This window comes from Bos indicus, chromosome 9, assembly GCF_029378745.1.
Source record: "Bos indicus isolate NIAB-ARS_2022 breed Sahiwal x Tharparkar chromosome 9, NIAB-ARS_B.indTharparkar_mat_pri_1.0, whole genome shotgun sequence".
Classification (NCBI taxonomy): Eukaryota; Metazoa; Chordata; class Mammalia; order Artiodactyla; family Bovidae; genus Bos; species Bos indicus.
This window is the reverse complement of record NC_091768.1, coordinates 91,840,103-91,863,355: the sequence shown is the minus strand read 5'-3', so window position 1 is coordinate 91,863,355 and position 23,253 is coordinate 91,840,103. Positions and strand designations below refer to the sequence as shown.

The 23,253-nt window shown below is 42.0% G+C and overlaps 1 long non-coding RNA gene across 1 annotated transcript; it reads left to right on the top strand.

Annotated features, from left to right (window-relative positions):
• The first annotated feature begins 4,634 nt into the window (after positions 1-4,634).
• Positions 4,635-16,197, top strand: LOC139184975 (uncharacterized). Its single transcript, XR_011568536.1, has 5 exons — positions 4,635-5,170; positions 5,504-5,630; positions 6,312-6,394; positions 8,629-8,761; positions 11,234-16,197. It is a non-coding gene; the product is annotated as an uncharacterized lncRNA (long non-coding RNA).
• Positions 16,198-23,253: the final 7,056 nt, after the last annotated feature.

Here is a 23,253-nt window from a genome sequence, read left to right as displayed (position 1 = left end):
TGTACAGAAGAAACTAATACATCGTAAAGCAATTATACTCCAATGAAAATAAATACCTTCTGAGTCTGACCAGGCAAGATAATTCAGATTAAATTTCCCATCATTTAATGGGGTGGGGATGGGGTTTTCAGGATGAGATTTAAATTGATTAAAAGAAAATGGAGAAATTTGCTATTTCTTACAGGTTGGCATGTGTGATACAGTAACTCATTACACAAATAATACTTTGGTATCTGATGGTGCCTCTTCTTACTGAGTTCAAAAGTTCTGCGTGAGATACCTGATGTTTACTAAGCTCTATCCCAGAGACCAAGTCTCCAATCAGAATGTGATTCACCAGGCTTATAAACTTAAATCTTTTTCAGTTCACTAGTCATGATTATAAATACTGATTGATTCCTTTTTGTTCTGATAAGTGCATTATTAGCATTAAACCAGTTTCCTTACCTATTCTCTGTATTTCAAGATCTGGCTACCCATCAATACGGATTTAGTTTTTTTTCCTCAGAGTCTTTAAAGTGTATTTTGGATGGAACAAATTTGTTTTTCATCTCACTTCCAGAGTAGTTTTCTAACAACAACATAAAACATTTTAATTGCAAATGCAGCCACTCCAAATAGCTAGGCAAATTAGCATAAATACAGAAGTGAAAGCCGTTAGGATGGTCCTAACTTAAGTCAGGCAACAAAAGGAAATTTTAGTGAACAAAAAAGATTAAACGTAGAGAATTCACAGAATTGGTGCTGTAGTTCTGGCCGTTGGGGCCTACAGCTGTGCATTCTACCCACTAAGCCTGGGGCATTTCACAATATTTGGTTGTTCCATGTATACTTGCTATGGGAATGAATGGCTAGGTCTCCTGGCTTTCACCAGGCACCTATCTTAAATGCCCCTGTTGTATTAATATCGCTAAAAAGCTGATTTCATCGCGTCACTCCTCTGCTCAAATACCCTTGCATTATCTATTGACTCAAATTAAAAATGTTGGCCTGAACAAAATCCTGTTTTAATTATTGCTACTTCTAAAATAAATGAGTCCTCTTGCCCCAGCCAACCACGTTATTTAGCACACTTCTTAAAATACACATGCGCGCGCGCACATCCACAACCTGTCCCACCTCTCAAACCTAATTAAAGCATCCTGTCAGCTTCTGTGGGGCGCTTATTGTCTTCATGAAAACTCATTGGGCATAGCAGCTTGCTTTGCTCTTGCTTTTATCTTAACAATCGTCAATATCTGGCTCTTACAAATGCAGACGACTTGACTCTTCCCGAGACCTAATCAATAAGCTCTCCAGAGGAGGATTCTGGAAATTTCCTCCGGGAGATACTTTTGACTGGAAAGTTTAGGAAACTGACATATCACGCTTTCCTTTGTCCTGGAATCATTGATAGCCTTTTATTGTTACCTGTCTGTCTCCTCAGGAAGATGTACGTGCGTGCTTAGTTCCTCAGTCATGTCTCACTCTTTGCGACCCCGTGGGCTGCAGCCCACCAGGCTCCTCTGTCCTCAGGGATTCTCCAGGCAAGAATACTGGAGTGGGTTGCCATGTCCTCCTCCAGGGTATTTTCCCAATCCAGGGATCGACCCCAGGTCTCCCACATTGCAGGCCGATTCTTTACCGTCTGAGCCACCAGAGAAGCCCAAGAATACTCACTGGAGTGGGTAGCCTATCCCTTCTCCAGGGGAACTTCCTGACCCAGGAATCAAACCCGGGTCTCCAGCATTGCAGGCGAATTCTTTATCAGCTGAACTACCCGGGAAGCCTGCTCTTAATGCATAGGGATTATATTTATGTTCATTCTTTTTACTCTTCCATGCTGAACATTATGCTGATGATAGATGATTTACCAGTTCCTGTTATTTGAATGGATCATCCAGTAAAGATTTTGCCAAGGGAAATGTTTTTTTAAAATGTGATTTTCTGGACTTACTTAAAATGTAGAAAGAGACTCACGGATTTAGAGAATGAACTTATAGTTGGGAAGGGGGTGGGGGAGGGAAGCGGGAAAGGGATAGTTAGGAAGTTTGGGATGGACATGTACACGCTGCTACATTTAAAATGGATAACCAACAAAGACCTACTGTACAGCACATGGAACTCTGCTCAATATTACATGGCAGCCTGGATGGGAGGGGAGTTTGGGGGAAAATGAATACGTGTCTGTGTATGGCTGAGTCCCTTTGCTATTCACCTGAAACTATCATAACATTGTCTGTTAATCAGCTGTACCCCAATACAAAACAAAAAAATTTTTTAATGTGCAATATTAGTCCCTAATTGCAACATTGGTCCCTAATAGAAGTATTTGTGAAGAACAAACACTTTCTAGCTTAAACCATTCCTTTTTATTTAGATACGAAAAGAATCTAAATATATACAGATTCAATGTTAAAAATGAAAAAGGGCATATGGGCTTGTTTAGGAGTAAACTGTGGTGAAATACTTACTCACCAGAGATTCTATATTTAAGCACAATGTTAGAACAAATTCAAGAATAAATTTTAAAAAATCCTCCATGAGTACTTAAGTATGCCAGAAATGTGAAATGGAAAAGTGAGGCCTTTGAAACTGGAGTCAAACATCTTAAATTACATGATCAGTTTTGATATTTAAAGAAAAAGTTTAGTGAATGGAACCTTGGTTTAACACTAAAGCGTCTTCTTCAGTTTGAGTTGTACCGGTACTTCATTTTATTTTGAAAGTCTTTACTATTGGGTGTCTTTTTGTGAATTTGTTGATCTTCATAATTCATGTGTTCCCTGTATAAAATGAGAAAATAGAAGTTACCTCTGGTTTCGTAAGATGTTAAAGGTACATATAGCTCCTATTCGCCAGCTTGAAATAGAATTAAGTGTTCTGTTCAACCACTCTATGTGCCATTGATCTGATGAAAATGACACAATAAATAGCTGTTTACAAAGTTTTATAGGTATACACCCTTGACTGTCTGATAAAGGATGGGTGTATAAGCGGTTAGTTTTAGCGTCAATGAATTTCTTAAGAGGAGGAGAAAACTGCATTTCTAGGAGAGAAGAAAACCTGACCAATATGATTTGCTATTTTTTAAAAAACTTTATTTATTTATATTATATAAATATAATATATATATTTATATATTATAATTTATATATATTTATATTAATTATATATATTAACTATATATAATATATATTATATATATAGATTAATATTAATATTAATATTGTAATTATTTTACAATATTGTGATGGTCTTTGCCGTATGTCAACATGGATTGGCCATAGGCATACATGTGACCCCTCCCTCCTGAACCCCCCTCCCACCTCCCTCCCCACCCCATCCTTCCAGATTGTAACAGAGCATCAGCTTTGGGCTCCCTGAGTCATATGTCTAACTCCCACTGGCTATCTGTTCTACATATGGTAATGTCTATGTTTCAATGCTGTTCTCTCAAGTCATCCCACCCTCTCCTTCTCCCACTGAGTCCAGAAGTCTATTCTTTATGTCTCTATCTTTTTTGCTGCCCTGCACATAGGGTCATCAGTACTATCCTTTTAGATTCTAAATGTGTTAATATACGATATTTGTCTTTCTCTTTCTGATTTACTTCACTCTGTATGATAGATTCTAGGTTCATCCACCTCATTAGAATCGACTCAAATGTGTTCCTTTTTATAGCTGAGTAATATTCCATTGTGCATATGTACGACCACTTCTTTATCCATTCATCTGCTGGTGGGCATCTAGGTTGCTTCCATGTCCTAGCTATCATAAATAGAGCTGCAATGAACATTGGGGTACATGTATCTTTTACAATTCTGGTTTCCTCAGGGTATATGCCCAGTAGTGGGATTGCTGGGTCATATGGTAGTTTTATCCCTAGCTTTTAAAGGAATCTGCATATTGTTCTCCATAGCGCTTGCATCAGTTTGCATTCCCACGAAGAGTGTAAGGTGGGACCCTTTTCTCTGCACTTCATGTTTGTAGATTTTTTAATGATGCCCATTCTACTGATGTGAGATGATACCTCATTGTAATTTTTTTTTTTTTGCATTTCTCTAGTAATGAGCAATTTTAAGCATCTTTTCATGTGCTTATTATGTCTTCTTCGCAGAAATGTCTGTTTAGGTCTTCTGTCCACTTTTTGATTGAATTGTTTGTTTTTCTGGTATTGAGCTGCATGAGCTCCTTGTATATTTTGGAGATTAACTCTTTGTCTGTTGTTTGATTTGCTATTATTTTCTCCCATTCTGAGGATTGTCTTTTCACCTTGCTTATGATTTCCTTTGTTGTGTAAAGTTTTTAAGTTTAATAAGATCCCATTTGTTTATTTTTGTTTTTATTTCCTTTACTTTAGTAGGTGGGCTATAGAAGATCTTGCTGTGATTTATGTCAGAGAGTGCTCTGCTTATGTTTTCCTCTAAGAGTATAATAGTTTCTGGTCTTATATTTAGGTCTTTAATCCATTTTGAGTTTATTTTTGTGTATGGTGTTACGAAGTTTTAAATTTCATTCTTTTACACATAGTTGACCAGTTGACCCAGCACCACTTGTTGAAGAGACTGTCTTTTCTCCATTGTATATTTTGTCTCCTTTGTCAAAGATAAGGTGTCCATAGGTGAGTGGATGTATCTTCAGACTTTCTATCTTGTTCCATTGGTCTGTATTTCTGTTTTTGTGCCAGATAATTTGCTATTAATAGAAGAAACTAAGAGATAACCTAAGGAGATTTTAAAGAAGCTGAAATATGAGTTTGGCTTAGGAGGAAATGCCAGGGTTTCTGTACTATTTGCAAAGTATTTTTATACACTTGATAACAATCTACTTTATAAACACTTTTGTGACAGCAACGGTCCATATCACACTAATTTGCATTTGCTATATGTAGTGCCAAATAGAATTCTTCTCGTTACACTTCATGCTCCAGAAATATCAAACCACTTGTAAGTCTGCAAGTGTAACGTGCTCAGCCAGCACATCGCGTTTCTCCAGCGCTGCTTGGTATGTCCGTCCCAGCTTACATGTTGCAGATTCCTGCTCTTCTAAGTCTAGGCTGAAATATTATGGCCTCTACAATTATTTCCTTGTGTGTGCATGCGTGTGCTCAGTCACCCAGTCGTGTCCAACTCTTCGCAGCCACATGGACTCTAGCCGGCCAGGCTTCTCTGTCCATGGAATTTTCCAGGTAAGAATACTGGAGTGGGTTGCTATTTCCTTCTCTAAAGGGATCTTTCCAACCCAGGGATTGAATCCGTGTCTCTTGCAGTTTCAGCATTAGCAGGTGGATTCTTTATCACTGAGCCACCTCCTGCTGCTGCTGCTGCTGCTGCTAAGTCGCTTCAGTCATGTCCGACTCTGTGCAACCCCACAGACGGCAGCCTACCAGGCTCCCCCGTCCCTGGGATTCTCCAGGCAAGAACACTGGAGTGGGTTGCCATTTCCTTCTCCAATGCATGAACGTGAAAAGTGAAAGTGAAGTCACTCAGTCATGTCCGACTCTGTCCATGGGATTTTCCAGGCAAGAGTACTGGAGTGGGAGCTGCCATTGCCTTCTCCGGAGCCACCTGGGTTGCCCACAATTATTTCCTTATCTCAAGATAAACTTCCGGAGCTTCCTCTTCCATGGTCTCATGGCGTGTCTTGAGGTAAATGTGTCTATTTTAATCTCTCCATTTTACCATAAGACTGTAAAACAATTATAGGTCTAGAATGTGAGGGGGGAATTTGTTTGTTTTTTGGTTTTTATTGGTCTTGCTCTTTTTGGTATCTAGAGCAGTTAGTTGCACTTGTCCAACAGTAAGAAGTCATCAAGAAATAGATTGTGAATGAATGGAAATTAGAAACCATTGGTGATCCATAAGTGCCCTGGTAACCAAGAACCTCTATAATATTTTCCATATTAAAAAAAGAAACTTCCAAAATCATATGAAAATATTTTCCCTAAGTGTGGTGTCATTATAGGATTGGAAACCAGTGAGGCCAACCCTAAGGAGAGCTGTCTGACAGTTTGTCCGTCTTTCCAGCCCTGATTTTCTGAGCAGTTCCCCAGTGTCTTCATGGATCCCCCTTCTTCAGGCACTACTTTCATTTCCTGGTATTCTTCTCTACATAAAATCAGAAAAAAGTTTAGATTCTATTTGTTTGTGCTCATTACATGATGGGTTATCAATTAGGAAGTTCCAACATGTTACCTTAATTATGTACAAATAATGTAGTCTAGTTTGGGATACAAATTTCCTTTTAATATTCAAATTAATTTCAAGATTTCCAGTTTCAAGTAGATGAGCTGAGCTCATGCCTTTTAACTTTTCTTTCTTCCATCCCAGTGAAAACTTGTAATAATGAAAAAAATGTGTAAAATCATCACAGCAAAGGAGAGGAAAGATGGACAAGGATTTTAACCTATTAGGTAAGATGGGAAACAGGTGAAACAACAGCTGATCATGTAGAATAGGTGGCCCATCGCCTAAAACAATGTACATTGCTGTCATAAGACGGCCTACTGGCCATGCTGAACGTTGCAGACACTCAGAATTTGCAGACACCATGCGCAGCGTGTGTATGTATTAGTCACTTGGTTGTGTCTGACTCTTTGCAACCCCATGGACTGCAGCCCACCAGGCTCCTCTGTCCATGGGATTCTCCAGGCAAAAATACTGGACTGGGTTGCCATCCCTTTCTCCAGGGGCTTTTCCCAAGCCAGGAATCAAACCTGGATCTCCTGCATCGCAGGCAAATTCTTTACCAACTGAGCCACCAGGGAAACCCCACCATGCACGGTAGGGGATGCTAACAGCAGCGAAAGTAATGTGAGGAATAATGGAGGGTCTTCTTTTTTTTTTTTTTTCTGGAGACAGTAAATAAAGTGGACACAATCTGGAGGAGAAGAAATGTCTGGGCAAAATCAGGGCACCTTTGGCATTCTGGAACATGGGGCTTCCTCCGTGTCCATCTTTAAGCAACACCTGCCGGTTGGCAGACTCAGCCATAGATTCAGAACATCCCATCAGCTTTTCCAGTTCTCTAGTCTTAAATACGATGACTCAAGATCATGGAAATGAATGAGGAAGAACAAGATAGCAAGCAGGAAAACTGATCTGAGACTAAACAAATGGACACAGGAAACATACTAGAACATGATTTTATTTTTCTCTAATGACTAATCTCTTTAAAATTCTAGGTTTGTAACACAAGGGAAAGATACCCTGAAAAAGCGACAATCAGAAGAAAGATTTTCTTAACAAAAATGCTATGGAATACCTGAGGGTGGGGTGGGGGGCGGGGAAGCTGAAGAGAAATCTCAGGAAGTTGAGTAAAACCAGATGGAAAAAATAAGTAAGGGTGAGAATCATTGCAGCGGATCCAACAACAGGCGAGTTGTCTGTCGTTGTGCGGCTTGTGCGGTCCACAACGTGTACCGGACGTTCAAGACGGACCTGAAATAAGAGACTAGAAACAACAGGGGCGAGGAAAGGAGAGCTTCCCAGAGTGATAGTGTGCGTCTTCAGACTTATAGGAGTCGTGGGAGGGCCAGCAAAAGCCAACACGCAAACACAGCACTGTAGACTTTCAGAGCATTGAGGCTAAAGAGATTATTTTCATTTCTATTATTCAGCTAGTGTATTTAGGCAATGGCACCCCACTCCAGTACTCTTGCCTGGAAAATCCCATGGACGGAGGAGCCTGGTGGGCTGCAGTCCATGGGGTCGCTGAGTCGGACATGACTGAGCGACTTCACTTTCACTTCTCACTTTCATGCATTGGAGAAGGAAATGGCAACCCACTCCAGTGTTCTTGCCTGGAGAATCCCAGGGACAGGGGAGCCTGGTGGGCTGTCGTCTATGGGGTCACACAGAGTCAGACACGACTGAAGCGACTTAGCAGCAGCAGCAGTGTATTTTGCATCGCAAATATAGAATTCTATTGGGCTTTGCCTGTTGGTCCAGGGAAGACTGTGCTTCCAATTCAGGCGGCGTGGGTTCAATCCCTGGTCAAGGAGCTAAGATCCTACATACCTCATGATCAAAAAACCCAAACATAAATCAGAAGCAATATTGTAACAAAGTCAATAAAGACTTTAAAAAATGATCCACATGAAAAAAATCTTTTAAAAAGTTCCTTTAAAAAGTTTAAAAAAAAGAAATGCAGAAAGTTTTTTGCTTATGTTTTACAGGCAATTTCAGGACCAAATTTTTAAGAAATACTTTCCTTGGATAAAACCGCTTATGGAGAATAATTAATTATTAATAACTTAATTAATAATTATTTAATAATATTATTAATTTAATTATTAATTTGATTTTAATTATTTAATAAATAATTTTTCTATCATTTTTCTCAATTGAAAGTGTTTTCTGTATCCTGTTTAAGAAAGATTTTTCTATCCCAAGGTAATGAATTTTTTCCTCTGCTATCTTCTAGTAACTTTATTGCTTTGTATTCCATAGTTAGATCTATAATCCACCTGGAATTAATTTTTGTGAACGGTGTGAGGTATGGAAAACTTTGATTGCTCCATTTAGTTGCCTAACTGACCCAGCATCATTTACTGAAAAGACAGATTCTTTTCCCCACTGCTGCATGTATGTGTGTATATATATATATGTATGTATTTACATTTTTAAAATTTACTTATTTTTTTAGACTGAGCAGTGTGGATTGTGGCATCTTAATTCCCCCATTAGAATCTAACCTGTGCCTTGTGAACCGACAGTGCAGTGTCTTAACCATTGGACTGCCAGGAATGTCCCTGTGTATGTGTTTAAAAATTACTCTTGTAAGTAAATGTGGTTTTTTTTTTTTTGCTATGTTCTGTGACTTGATTATTATATGCAGTCACAAGTAGATGCAAATGTATTTAAAGTTTCATTTGTAAATTATAATTGAGTCATAGCTCATAAGAAAATCAGAGGAAAAAGGAGAGGCAGATACTACTTAGGTTAGAAATGGGAGAAGGCAGAAACAAATATGTAAGGGATTTCAACAATGAGAAGGTGGATCTGAGCCCCCTTGATGTGCTCTCAGATGATTAAAAGGAGAATATATGGTCTATGTTAAAGTCTAGGTCATGGCTACTGGAAGGATCGACCCGAACAAGTTTGAATACACCCACATCTCCAGATTGGTGAGCTGATTAGCCATGATTTAAGTTACAATTTAAACCTGAGGCAGAGCAAAGAACCCACAGGTCGCTAGAAGATACTAGACGTGGGCTTCCTACACATTTTAAATTACTGAAGAAAGTTAGGACAGCAACGCCCAATGAGCGTGATTTAGATTTGAATAAAATGATTCATTGCCAAGTAATTGTATTGTTCATTCCCTATTCCTTACTCTGAAATTCTTCCCTGTAATGACTAAATAGAAATCGTGCCATCTGAGGTCCCCAGATTCCAGCCTCTTACATTTAGAGACTTAGGAGGAAACAAGAAAATGCCGAAGATGACAGCATCCAGAGTTTCACTTGATACTTTTCACTTTCTAGAAGGGAAGTCTGGATTTCTGCCTCTGGCTGGTGATCATATAAAGATAATGAAGAGGTTTGCACGGGGGCAAGAAGGTGGTACAGGCCTCAGGGTTAAGAGTGAAAGAGCTTGGATGTTTATTTCACTGCAGATGATAATGCGATAGCTCTCCATCAGTTTATTAGGAATAATCTTTCACTCAGTTCATGTACAGTCATCTGATTTACTCACTTGGTTGGCATATCCATGGCCAGCTGTTAATAGAGCTTTTAGGTGAGGGGAAAAAAGTGTATGGTCTTCGGTGTTCCCACTGAAATATGTTTTCAGGCTTATAATAAGTGGTACGTGGTTTGAGACACTCTGGAATTCCCTCAGCGTGAAGCCAAAGAAATTGCCATGTAAGCACAAAGTGCTACATGTATTATCACAGTCTGTTCAAGCTCTGAGTTGTTAGTTGAACCATTTTGCAGTTGAATTATTGATATTATGAAACACTTGAGAGCTTGTATCATGTATGTAATCCAATCTCTGAAGTATCTAGTACCGTGCTTTGAGTATTAGGTACTTAATAAATGCTTTTTGATTGATTCCAAGAAAATCTTTAGCACAATTCTGTACTACTAAAACTGAGCTCTATTGAATTGGGGATAGTCAGGTGAAAGAACACTCAAAAACAACAAAGTGATTCAAAATGCTGTCTCCTTTGTGGTTACAATAACCATTGCAAAGCAGACACACAAGAAAGAAGAGGACCTCATAATAGCTCCTGATTTCAGCAATCTGAGCCTTTATCTTTCAGTTTGCATGGTTCCCAGCATCTACCTTTTGTGAAGCAGTATAAAAATTCCCCTGTGATTCCCTCAATAGTCTTAACAGCATCTAAATTCTTGAGGGAAAACTCCGGGTGATTTTGTTTTCAGCTCCTAAAATCCACGTCCTTTGTCTTTCCTTTAATAGTCAGCATTTTTCTGTTGAGCTAGTTAGCTCTATCAGCCATCCTGCACCCAGGGGTAGAACATTTTGCTTGTTCGGGGTACAGCCAGTCCCGCTGGAAGAATCAGGAGACAACTAGTGAGTAGTTCCGGAGACTGGACAGTATCTTTACTATGCCGAAGCCCTCCAAATGAGGGTTTAACTTAGCCGTACAATTGTTAGCATTCCATCAGTGTGAATTCTGGGTTTGGTATGGAAAACTTTGCACCTGATCAATGTTTTCCCTCCCTTCCTTATTCCCTGAATGTCCTTAAACGTACTCTGGTAAACCTTCCACTCCTGGGTACATAGGTGTGGCCTTGGGAAATAGTGACATGTAAAACCATTTCTAGGTCTTGGGAGGTGCCTTGAGGATATATTTTTGATTTGATGTCCTTCTGGATCTTCTCATATTAGTTCAGTTCAACAAACATTATCGATTTCTTCCATATGTGCAATGTTAACCCAAGTGATGGAGATGCAAAGATGAGTCGTTTCTGTTGTCAATGGTAACAATATAAGGCAATGATTCCCAAACCTAGGGCATGCTGCTTACTTGGAGAGGCCAAAGCATATCAATACCTGAGCTGCTACATTCAAAATCTTTTTTAAAAAATATGTCTTGGGTGGAGTCTGGGCATCAGTATTTTTTTCAAAAGCTCCCCAGGTGATTCTATTAATAATATATGGTGAAGACCAATTAACCTAATAGGTGAGCTAATACAACTTAACATTTATTGAGGACTGCTTTATGCCAGGCATTATTCTTTTTTCATATTTTATATCATTTTATTCTTCCAATAACCTAATAGGATGAATATACTGTAACTTCCATTTATGAATGATCAAACAAGTCAGGACAAAGTTTAATGACATATCTAAGGCTACTGAGAGTCCCTTGCACAGCAAGATCAAACCAGTCAATCCTAAAGGAATTCAACCCTGAATACTCATTGCAAGGACTGATGCTGAAGCTGAAGCTCCAATCTTTTGGCCACCCGATGTGTAAGAGCCAGCTCATTGGAAAAGACCCTGATGCTGGGAAAGATTGAAGGCAGGAACAGAAGGGGACAACAGAGGATGAGATGGTTAGATGGCATCACTGACTCGATGGACGTGAGTTTGAGTAAACTCCGGGAGATGGTGATGGACAGGGAAGCCTGGAGTGCTGCAGTCCATGGGGTTGCAGAGTCGGACACCACTGAGTGACTGAACAAGTCTAGAGCATCAGAATGTGGAAGAAGCAAGCATCAACACCAGAGTCTGCTCTGGAGCCCGTGTTTCTCAGCACTACACACACTGCCTCAAGTTACCTTGAGTGACTTAATTCGACAAGCTCTTTCCTGATGGCTGATTGTGAAATATATGGAAGGAGGTCAGAGCTGTTGATTTTGACCGTGATTGAGGCAGTTGGGGAATATTTTACAATGGTAGAACTATTTGAACTTAACCTTAAATGATGAATATGATTTATAAATAGAGAGGACAGTTCAAACAAAAGAGATAGTCTCTGAAAAGTCACTCAAAAGATGGGCACGGAATATTCCAGAAATGTGTTCTGTCTTTTGGGTGAGTTCTCCAGTTCCTTTAACCCTTTACCTGTGAACGATCTATTCTCAATGTCCCAGCCTGCCTAAAAAGTCCACTTTTCCTCAGGGCTTTCTCCTCTCTCATCTTAATAGTTCAAGATTCATAGATATATGTTTTCATATACTTCATGTTTTTAAAACTAAAATGAGTAAACATACCCATGGAAGCCCTTGTTCACTGTTTTGGCCATGTCTTTCTTAGTACTTGGTTCTTCTAAGCCACAGCACTGATAAATTGGGGTAGATAGTACCTCAGGTAAAAGAGTCTTCGTAACTGGGACTAGAAGTTTTAATAATAAAACTGTCATAATAATAAAAAATAAAATATTTTTATTGTAATAAAATAATAATTTAAAAGGCTGTCATAATTTTTAAAAAAGATGTTAATGATTATCTCCATGCCCATCCTTACTGGAGAGACTTTTGTTCTTGGAATGTCATATTTATTTATTTACGAAATGAGCGGTAAATAGAATAGGGTGAGATTCACCAGACTCCGGGGGCTGTTGACAAGGGACCTTCACGAATGTCTACTATAGGCTGCATCTGCATATGATGTGGTAAACCGAGGTAGCTCTCCAGAGATGTCAAGTCAAGTCCAGGAGGAACTGTGTGGGTAGAGCTGCTGTTGGTATGCTGAAGGCATGGGGCTAGAACTCGAAAGCAAGCACTTGGTGCCACAAGACGCTCCTTATAAGGTAATAGGGTTGGTCCTTCCAGGCTGACCTGGCCTCCTTCATACATGGTGTAAAAGACCGTGAACTTGCGTTCTGGGTTCCTCTGACACGGCCAAGTCCTCACTTAACCTGGGCTGCACTGACCACCTCTGCTGACCACTTAACTTGGTGCTATCGACTGAATTGTGTCCCTTCTCCCCTTTCCCCCATTGACATGTTAAAGCCTTAGTCTCCAATGTGGCGGTATTTGGAGATGGGTCCTTGGCAGAATATTCATTGGAAGGACTGATGCTGAAGCTAAAGCTCCAATCATTCGGCCACGTGATGCAAAGAACTGACTCATTAGAAAAGACGCTAATTCTGGGAAAGACTAAGGGCAAGAGGAGAAGGAGGTGACAGAGGATGAGATGGTTGGATGGCATCACCAACTCAATAGACATGAGTTTGAGCAAGCTCCAGGAGATAGTGAAGGACAGGGAAGCCTGGCGTGCTGCAGTCCATGGGGTCGCAAAGAGTCAGACATGACTGGGCGACTGAACAACAAAGATGAGGTTTATGAGGGCAGGACCTTCAGGACAGGATCGGTGCCCTAGTAAGAAGAGCTTTCAGAGGGCTCTCTTCCTCTCTCTCTTGGGTGAGAATGCATCAAGAAGGCGGCTGTGTACAAGCCAGGACGAGTCCTTACCAGGAACTGAGTTGGCTGTCAACTTGATCTTGAATTTCCTGGTATCCAGAACCCTGAGAAATAAATTCTGTTGTTAAGCCTATGGTGTTTGGTTACAGCAGCCCAAACTGACGCTTGGGAGCACCTTGTTGAGAGAACAATGGAAATGTTGGAGCGCTCATTTGTGTCTGTGGTCTGAGGTGTAGGGTGGTTTTTGGTGAAAGCTATTGAGAAAACAACCTTGAACCCAGCTTGAGCTGTCATTCCTGTCCATTAACCCTCTTATCTTTCCCTCCATTACCTTGTGATTGCAAACAAGATATCCTATTTTGTGTTGCCAGAAGATAAGTGAGTTGTGTTTGAGTTTTGGGTAGACTATAGCTCAGATGATAAAGAATCTGCCTGCAATGCAGGAGACCTGGGTTCAATCCCTGGGTCAGGAAGATCCCCTGGAGAAGGAAATGGCAACGCACTCCAGTATTCTTGCCTGGAGAATCAAATGGACAGAGGAGCCTGGTGGGCTACAGTCCATGGGATTTCAGAGTCAGACAGGATTGACCAACTAACACAGACAGACAGCTTGACAACCAAGTTCAAACTTTATTAAAAGAATAAACAGCATAATCTCTCTTTACAGAAGTGAGATGCTTTATTTAGTGTCAGTGAAGTGTATTTGGTGAAAAAAAGCAACCTCAGGATCTGTGGGACTCTGCTGACACCTGCTGGACACATTGAATAAGACACCCATACCCCACAGGAGAGTGACCTCTAGTGAGAAAGCCTTGGAAATGTTCTTTGTCATTGAATGTGTAAAGGTTCAGAATATCATTTGGACAATATGCAATTAGAAGGAAGAAGGGTGAGAGTGTAAGTACTGAGTATATTCAAACTCATCAGTGATGTTCAGTTCTTTTCCCTGTGAAGAGATGTACCAGAATTCAATTTTAATGATTGTAGCCTGTTTTATGGATTTATCGTTTTGCATTCACGTGTCGTTTTATACTGAAAGCTACATAATTTAGTCGTTTGGAGCAAAGGCTCTGGAGTCAGAGCCAGGGTTAAAACACAGGATTTGTCACTTTCTAAATTTTTGGCCCTGAGCAGGTTATTTAACTTTCCTGTGACTTGGTTTCCCAGGCTTAAAATGTGAACGACTGTACCTACATCAGAGAGATGAGAACACTGCCGGACAGGAAGTAAAATCTCAACAACTGTCAGCATTTTTATTACAAGAATAAATACAGTCCCTGTTCAGTTCAGTTCAGTTGCTCAGTCATGTCCGACTCTTTGCGACCTCCTGGACCGCACCATGCCAGGCCTTCCTGTCCATCACCAACTCCCAGAGTTTACCCAAAATCATGTCCATTGAGTCAGTGATGCCATCCAACCATCTCATCCTCTGTCATCCCTTTCTCCTCCTGCCTTCAATCTTTCCCAGCATCAGGGTCTTTTCAAGTGAGTCAGCATGAGGTGGCCAAAGTATTGGTGTTTCAGCTTCAACATCAGTCCTTCCAATGAACACTCAGGACTGATCTCCTTTAGGATGGACTGGTTGGATCTCCTTGCAGTGCAAGGGACTCTCAAGAGTCTTCTCCAACACGACAGTCCCTGTAGTTTCTATCATTCTGTGATAAAATAATCTCTTAGCAATCTCTTTGGCAGGAATAAGTGGAGGACAGATGACTCATCACAAGGATGAGGGAGCCATTCTACAAAAGGGGGGATTCACGTTTGTGCTTGTCACCTCATACCACCTAGATGGAGACTCCATGGAGACGAAGACATCCTAGCGCTACGAATGGGGTGGTTCTGGCTATCACAGGAAGTCTGGTTGTTGTGAGTGAATGTGCAGTCACAAGGATGGCCTTGGATTAATGTGTATGGTTATTGGGTGGGCAGTGATAAAACGCCATGAAGTGATTAGTCATTGGAGAGGGCTAGGACTGGACGCCTGCCCTGTAGGTCCTCAGATATTGTCATTATCTTCTCGAGGTGTCCAGCTGGAATTACACAGAGGGGTATATGGCGTGAGTGGTATAGAACCCACATGACAATGCATTTTGCTTTAAACTATCACAAGTGGGACTTCCCTGGTGATCCAGTGGCTAAGACTTCGCCTTCCAATGCAGGGGTTGAGAGTTTAATCCCTGGTTGGGGAAGTAAGATCCCATAGGCCTTTTGGCCCAAAAGCTAGAACATCAACTGAAGCAACATTGTAACAAATTCAATAAAGACTTTAAAAAGGATCCACATCAGAAAAAGTCACAAGCAAAAATAATCCTATGTGGGTGAAATTATTTTGCAATCTTGAGAAGACACCTTTTGGTTCATGATGGTTTTCTCTATTTTCGCCCATTGCCTCAATATCTAAAATCCATTCGAGGTAGTACATCTTAGTTTGCAATTAGAGAAAAAGCAAATACCCGTGGGAGGGGTAGTATGTTGATTTAAGTTTATTCTGAGTATAAATGACGAGTCTGAGGTGCTCTGCGGAGAACAGTGTTGAGGGTGTGAGGAGGCAACCACAAGGGTGGAATTTTGTAATGACGACCCAAACGGTCATGGAAAGGACAGAATTGTAATAGCGAATAGAAACTCTGCCTAGGGAAAAGCGTGCCTAGCATCATTATTATTTATTCACTTACTTAAAAATTATGCACTGAATAATTTTTACTTAAAAATTATCCAATGAAAGGAATTCAAGTCTTCTTATAAAGATGCACATCATTTATCAAGATCAACTGAAAATAAGTAAGGAAATGTAGGGGAATAGAAAACGTGGGGAGGAAAGAGGCGGGGCCAGGAGGGACGTTGATGGAGGCATGCGCAATGCTGGCTACTTCTGCACACGGAAGGAGGTGAACCCCAGAGTGTTCGGACAGTCCCTGTGGCGAAGAAATGTGTGCCCATCATGCGCTTTGTAGTGAACTAGAACCTCGGAGAGTGAGCCCCGGACATGCATTTTGAATAGCGATTCATGTTATTCTGATACACCAAGACCCTAAGGCTTACCCTTCTCCTTATTCTCACCTGGCCCCTTTCATCAATGTCTTGCCTTCCAGTCACTCTGATGTGGGTGCTGAGGCAACAGCAAGATATCTATTCCAGATAAAGTACTGGAAAATCATCTGAGAGTAGAATAAAATGTTTTAGGAAATTGCTTTCTTTGATAGCGATCAGTTGACTAATATAAAGGAAGAAAAAAAGCTTTGAGAGTGAAGACTGGAATGAGATTATCTCCCCTTTATTTCTAAAAATTAAATAATTTAAACTTAAAATGTTTTACACGTAAAAAAAGAGTGGGACATGACTTAGCAGCTGAACCAAAAAGAGTTTTACAGACAAATACGTTTATAAATGAGACGTCCGAGAATCTTAAAAAGTCAACTAATGAAATGATTCTTTAATACTGCAGAGTTCTTGGCTCTTAAGGAAAAAGTGTTGGGCTTGTTAATTATTTGGGAAAACCTCAGTGAAGTCATTCCCAGACGATTTAGGAATGCTGATTTGTCAACTTGCATTTCTTAATTGCTTAATGAAGTCTACAGTTTGCTGAGCACCAGTCTGCTGGTGCTCCTTGAGTGTAACATTTTCAAAGAAAACGAGATCAGGGCACTGGTACTCTCTTCCCCCTGTGTGTGTTCCTACCGTTTCTGAGTGTGTCTAAACATGAAGTATGCATTGATTTTCATACACTGATTCCCATTACTAGGACATCATTTGAATCTATGGTAAATTTAAATTTAGAGTAAATGCTTTGTCCTCTGTCTCTGATGTTACTGTAACTGAAGAAATTCAGACGCACGGAAGGTCATGTCAGGTGTTTATGTAAAACTTATTAGAGCTGTTTGTAAAGGTACCTTGTGTATTATTGCTTTGTGCATGCACTTTACAGGAAATCCTGTCATTCTGTCATTTCCTTCCATATTTCAGCTCTTTCTCATTATAAATAAAAACCTTTATTGCTAACGGCCACTGAGCCACATGAGGTGGGGCGTGGACCTCCATGAAGTCTCGCTCAATCTTCACTGAGGCTTGAGGATGGAAGGTGGGGGCTGAATTTCGCATTCACTGCATTGCCAGGTCCAAACTGCCGCCTAGCGTCACCACTAGATGACCTTCCCATGAAGACTTGACACACTGAATCACAAATATATTCGCTCACCCATTGTTCATCTGCCTTCTCCCTCGTTAGCAAAGCTAACTCCATCGCTGAGACAATGGTCATTTTTGTAGGATTTTTTTTTTTTACATAGACTTTTAATAAAGGTCACTTATAAAAATTACCCAGAGATATCTAGCTTCCATTCTCCTCTTCCTCCCTATTGCCCCCTTCCCCTTCTGGAAAATGCAGGATTGTTTGTAAAAGCATCAATAGGAGATAGCTTGAAACCACTAATTTGTATAGAAAGTACATGTTCCTCTTACACTATTTGTTTATTTATTTTTGGCTGTGTTGGGTGTCTGTTGTCCAGGCTTTCTCTAGTTGCAGCGAGCGGGAGCTAGGCTCACAGGCTGTAGGCACCTGGGCTTCAGCAGTTGTGGTGCTGGACTTAGTTGCCCCTCGGCATGTGGAATCTTCCCGGACCAGGGACTGAACCCGTGGCCCCTGACTTGGCAGATGGATTCTTAACCACTGGACCACATGGGAAGTCCCATAGCATATATATGTTCTTGATTCACCCCTTGAGAGAGAGCCATGCAACCGGCATCAGAGTATGTTGTAAGAAATAAACTTCTGGGGCTTTCAAGTCCCCGGACTTTAGGGGTACTGATTCCATCGCATAGTCTATTCCATCCTGCCTCCCATCACTTGAGTTTTAAAGTGAAGTGGTGCTCAGAGAGGGAAGTCACAGTTCCAGTTCCTGCATGCAGGGCATGTCCATGAGATGGCCGTGTTTATAAAATACGACCACATTGATCTGTGACTCAGGTGGAGATACAGATCATTCTGATGACGGGTGGGAAGCTTTGTTTTAAGTTTTGTCTTGGGATGTAATGTCTGACTGGCCGTCACCATCAGAAATAGAATGAGGCTCTGGCACTCAACACAGGACACAGGTCAGCCTGCACTGATGCACCTTTGGGTGCCCCAGGGGCAGCGGGACAGCTCATGAAGCCTGAGAGAGATGCTGCACGCCCCCTTAGGCACTCATCCCATCCCCAGGGAGCCTGGATTTGTATTATAATAAGTCCTACCTGTTCTGTTGGAGAAAGCAATGGCACCCCACTCCAGTGCTCTTGCCTGGAAAATCCCATGGATGGAGGAGTCTGGTGGGCCGCAGTCCATGGGGTTGCTGAGGGTTGGACACCACTGAGCGACTTCACTTTCACTTTTCACTTTCATGCATTGGAGAAGGACATGGCAACCCACTCCAGTGTTCTTTCCTGGAGAATCCCAGGGACGGGGGAGCCTGGTGGGCTGCCGTCTATGGGGTCGCACAGAATCGGACACGACTGAAGTGACTTAGCAGCAGCAACCTGTTCTGTACTTAGTGTAGTCAAGATATTGAAAGCAGGTGTGGCTTAGAAAGCAAGTGTAGCTTAAAAGGCTTCCTAAAATCAACAGCAAAATAGTTGCAAAAATTGCCAAAGTCATTTTCAGAAAAGGTGATTTCCTAGTCCAGTTCCACCATATCATCATCACACTTAGCAGCACCTGTGACCCTGCAGGGGGTTGTCTGGGGGGAGGGGAGTTGGAGAAGTGATATAACTACTCTTTAAAGCAGCAGCAGCAATTTTTAGACACTTTTAATTGGAGGATAACTACTTTACAGTATTGTGATGGTTTTGCCATACATCAACATGAATCTGACATAGGCATACATGTGTCCCTCCATCCTGAATCGCCCCTGCCCCTACATCCCTTCAGGTTGTCACAGAGCCCCGGGTTGGGTGCCCTGCATCATACATCGAACTCGCACTGGCTATCTATTTTACATATGGTAATGTATATGATTCAATGCTATTCTCTCAAATCATCCCATCCTTTCCTTCTCCCACTGAGTTCAAAAGGCTGTTCTTTATCCCTGTGTCTCCTTTACTGCCCTCCATGTAGGATCGTCAGTACCATCTTTCTAAATTCCATATATATGTGTTAATATACAGTATTTGTCTTTCTCTTTCTGACCTACTTTGCTCTGTATAACAGGCTCTAGGTTCCTCCACCTCATTAGAACAGACTCAAACGACTTCCTTTTTATAGCTGAGTAATATTCCCTTGTGTATATGTACCACAACTTCTTATCCATTCATCTGGTGATAGACATCTAGATTGCTTCCATGTCCTAGCTGTTTTACTTAGTAAGCAGCAGCAGTTCTTATTCTGGATAAAAGTTTAGATTAGGCAAAAAAAAAAAAAAAAAAAGGTTTTGTTTGGGGACTTTCTCACCTTCCTCTTCTTAGTCCTGGGTTCCTTTCTCCTTTAACTAATATTGCCTCCCTTTGACTCTTTTCCCTAGAAGTCATTTCCATACATGTATTCATTCATCCAGCAGACACGTATTGAGCACGTTCTATGCCATGCATCAGGAACAAAAATGAAGAAGAGATAGTCTTTGGTCTCCAGGATGGTCTAATGAAGTGAGAAGATTATGACAATAAGGGGGAAAAAACCACAAGAGAGAAATCTTTGCCAAAGGTATTACATCCTTGAGTGGTTAGAGTACCAGTATGTGGATAACAGCTGAAGGTAGTAAGTAATTTCCCTACAGGGACTTCCAATTTGCCACAACGTACTCTTGCCTGGAAAACCCCATGGACGGAGGAGCCTGGAAGGCTGCAGTCCATGGGGTCGCTGAGGGTTGGACACCACCGAGTGACTTCACTTTCACTTTTCACTTTCATGCATTGGAGAAGGAAATGGCAACCCACTCCAGAGTTCTTGCCTGGAGAATCCCAGGGATGGGGGAGCCTGATGGGCTGCCGTCTATGGGGTCGCATGGAGTCGGATACGACTGAAGCGACTTAGCAGCAGCAGCAGCAGCAGCAAGAGCTTAGGATGTCACTCAGCTCTGGCGTGTTTACCCTATTAGACTCAGAAAAGATAGAAAGGGAAATAGTATATTTTAAGTTCCTCTTGTCTCACCATTCTCACATACATTATCCTAAGGTAACAGATGTGGAAACAAGGGGTCACAGAAGAAGTGGCCTGCTAAAGGTCCGTAGTGTGCAGAAGCGCTGAGGCTTGAGCTCGAGTCTGCTTAAAATTGGAGTCCAGGCTCTTTCTGTTTCATCACACTGCCTACCGGAAGAACTCTCTATAGCATCTCAGATGCTATAATAGGTGAGGGGCTGGTATTTTGGGCAGGGAGCCCTCCCAGCTTCCACTTTGTCATCCAGGCAGGCAAATGCTTGTGAGACCAGCCATTTGTAGTGACAGCTGAACTATCCTGCCCTTGTCTGCTGAGAAAGCAAACCAGAGGACCGGCAGGCAGAGTGGATGCGCTCAGCGGGTCTGGCTCCAGAGAGACTGATGGTTCAATGGGGGCTATTGAAACCGCGTCAGGCCCAATGCCTTTCGCTGTGGTTCTGCGCTTCATCCTCCCGTCGCAGTTCTCAGTAGGGCCGCCCTTCCCAGAAGGCCTCCAACAGCTCTTTCCGGGCAGGGGACGTGCCTTGAATTATTAATAACTTTGTAACCCCTTCTGTGCCGGACATAAGATTCAAGACTTCTTCAAAAACCTTTTTGGCAAACTCTGGACACAATATTCTTCCAGGGATGTTGCCTGGCTGTATTAAAGAGCTGAAAACTGATATTTCGTGACTAAGACAGATTTTCTTGTGAACTCCACCCTGAATGCACTGTTGACTCGGACAGGAAGCGCTGTTGTGATCACAAAGAAATACATGATTCATGGGAAAGGCCGCCTTGATTCCTCAGCTGCCGCTGCTTCTGCGGTCATGTGCTTTGAGATGCTTGAACATTCGGGGAGTTTCCAATCTTGTTTTGATTTCTTTTCCATGAACCTCCCTATTATCCAGACCCTCCTCCCTGAAAATGGCACGTTTTCCACGTCGTTAAAAAACAAAACAAATGACAGCAGGACACCGCATCACAAAACCAGGAATTCTTAACCAGCCCGTGGCGATCATTTAAAAATCAAACAAGCGCATCCCCTTCACTCCTTTGACATTCTGCTGCTCAAGGCCAGCCGCGCAAACTCCAGAAGTTTCCTTTGGCAGGCAGACACCAAAGATACAGTTTCCATCTCTTACAGAAAGAAACAAGAAGCACTATTTTCCTTTGCATTCTCGGAGTCCCTGGGGTTATTCTTTCTGTTTCCAGCAGTGACTGGTACAGAGCTTGACGCCTGCCTGTTTCCTGGGTCTGGCCCAGGCTTCCAGCTCATGTCTCAAACTGGCTTAGCCAGTGTCCCCTGTTTATGGGCTGTGAACACAGTGATCTGAAGAATGTGATTCAAATTCTCCTTTCTCCAAATACTGTTCTGCCCTTCCATCTGCTCCCAAACCCGAACCACAGAATTGCTTTTCTTGTTAGTGAGGCAGTTGGGGGCAGAATGCCACCCTGGAGGCAGGAGAGGCTTCGTTAACACGTGATCCTGTCAGGTCAACTGACTGGCAAGTGGGCAAATACAGAAAGTCACATCCCAAGGTGTAAGGACAACGGACAGACAGGAAAAACTTCAGGTGACTGTCCGCACCTGAAACTGAACCAAAGCAAAGGAGGGCTCCCTAGCAGCTTAGCTGGTGAAGAATCCGCCTGCGATGAATCAAACCGGGAGACCCCGGTTTGATTCCTGGGTCAGGAAGATCCCCTGGAGAAGGGGTAGGCTACCCACTCCAGTATTCTTTGGCTTCCCCAGTGGCTTAGACAATAAAGAATCTACCTACAATGCGGGAGACCTGGGTTCAATCCCTGGGTTAGGAAGATTCCCTGGAGGAGGGCATGGCAACCCAGTTTGGTATTCTTCCCTGGAGAATTCCATGGATGGAGGAGCCTGGTGGGCTTCAGTCCATGGGGTCTCAAAGAGTCGGACATGACTGAAGCAACTAAGTACAGCGGAGCACAAAGGAAGGTACCCAGAAGAAGAAGGAGGTGGTGGCATCTGAGAGCTTGAAGCTTTCCATTTTGCCTTGACCCAACCTCTCCTGCTTAGGGGATAAACCAGAATGTCTGGCCCTGTAGACAGAGATGAGAAGTGTTAGAAAGGAGAAATACAACATTAGCAACCATAGAGCAGTGTCAGGAACAATTTCACTTAAAATGTTAAGAGAAGATGGTAAATCTGTGTTGATACAAAGTAAATATCCACAAACAGATGATCCTTCCAATAATGTAGCTCAACTGTTTGTTTTCAGATGTAAAGGCTCTTTAGAAACTGACAAGTCTCAAAGCTAGGCAGAGATGTTTTTAAGAGTAGCTTTTTCACAAGACAAGATGGTCCGATAGAGGTTGAGAGACTTCAGCAGTCATATAGCTGGCTGGGCTTCCAGGTGGTGCTTGTAGTAAAAAACACACCTGCCGATGCAGGAGGCATAAGAGATGTGGGTTTGATCCCTGGGTTGGGAAGATCTCCTGGAGAAGGAAATGGCAACCCACTCCAGTATTCTTGCCTGGAGAATCCCATGGACAGAAGGGCCTGGCGGATGTAGTCCATGGGGTCACAAAGAGTCGGACACAAGTGGGCGTCTGAACCCACACAGCTAGTGACAGAGCTATGACCTGAACACGTAGGTGCTGAGTTCAGTCCTCACCCACCGTGTGGTTCTGCCTCCTATGTCTAAGTGAAACTCTGGGGAAAAGCCTAGCACAGATCTCTTCTTTCCTCTTCTCCTGGGGTGAAAGAAACATAGTGACCTAGGATGAAAATAAAACACCATGAGAATATGCCTTGTTGTTTAGTCTCTAAGCCATGTCTGACTCTTTGCAACCCTGTGGC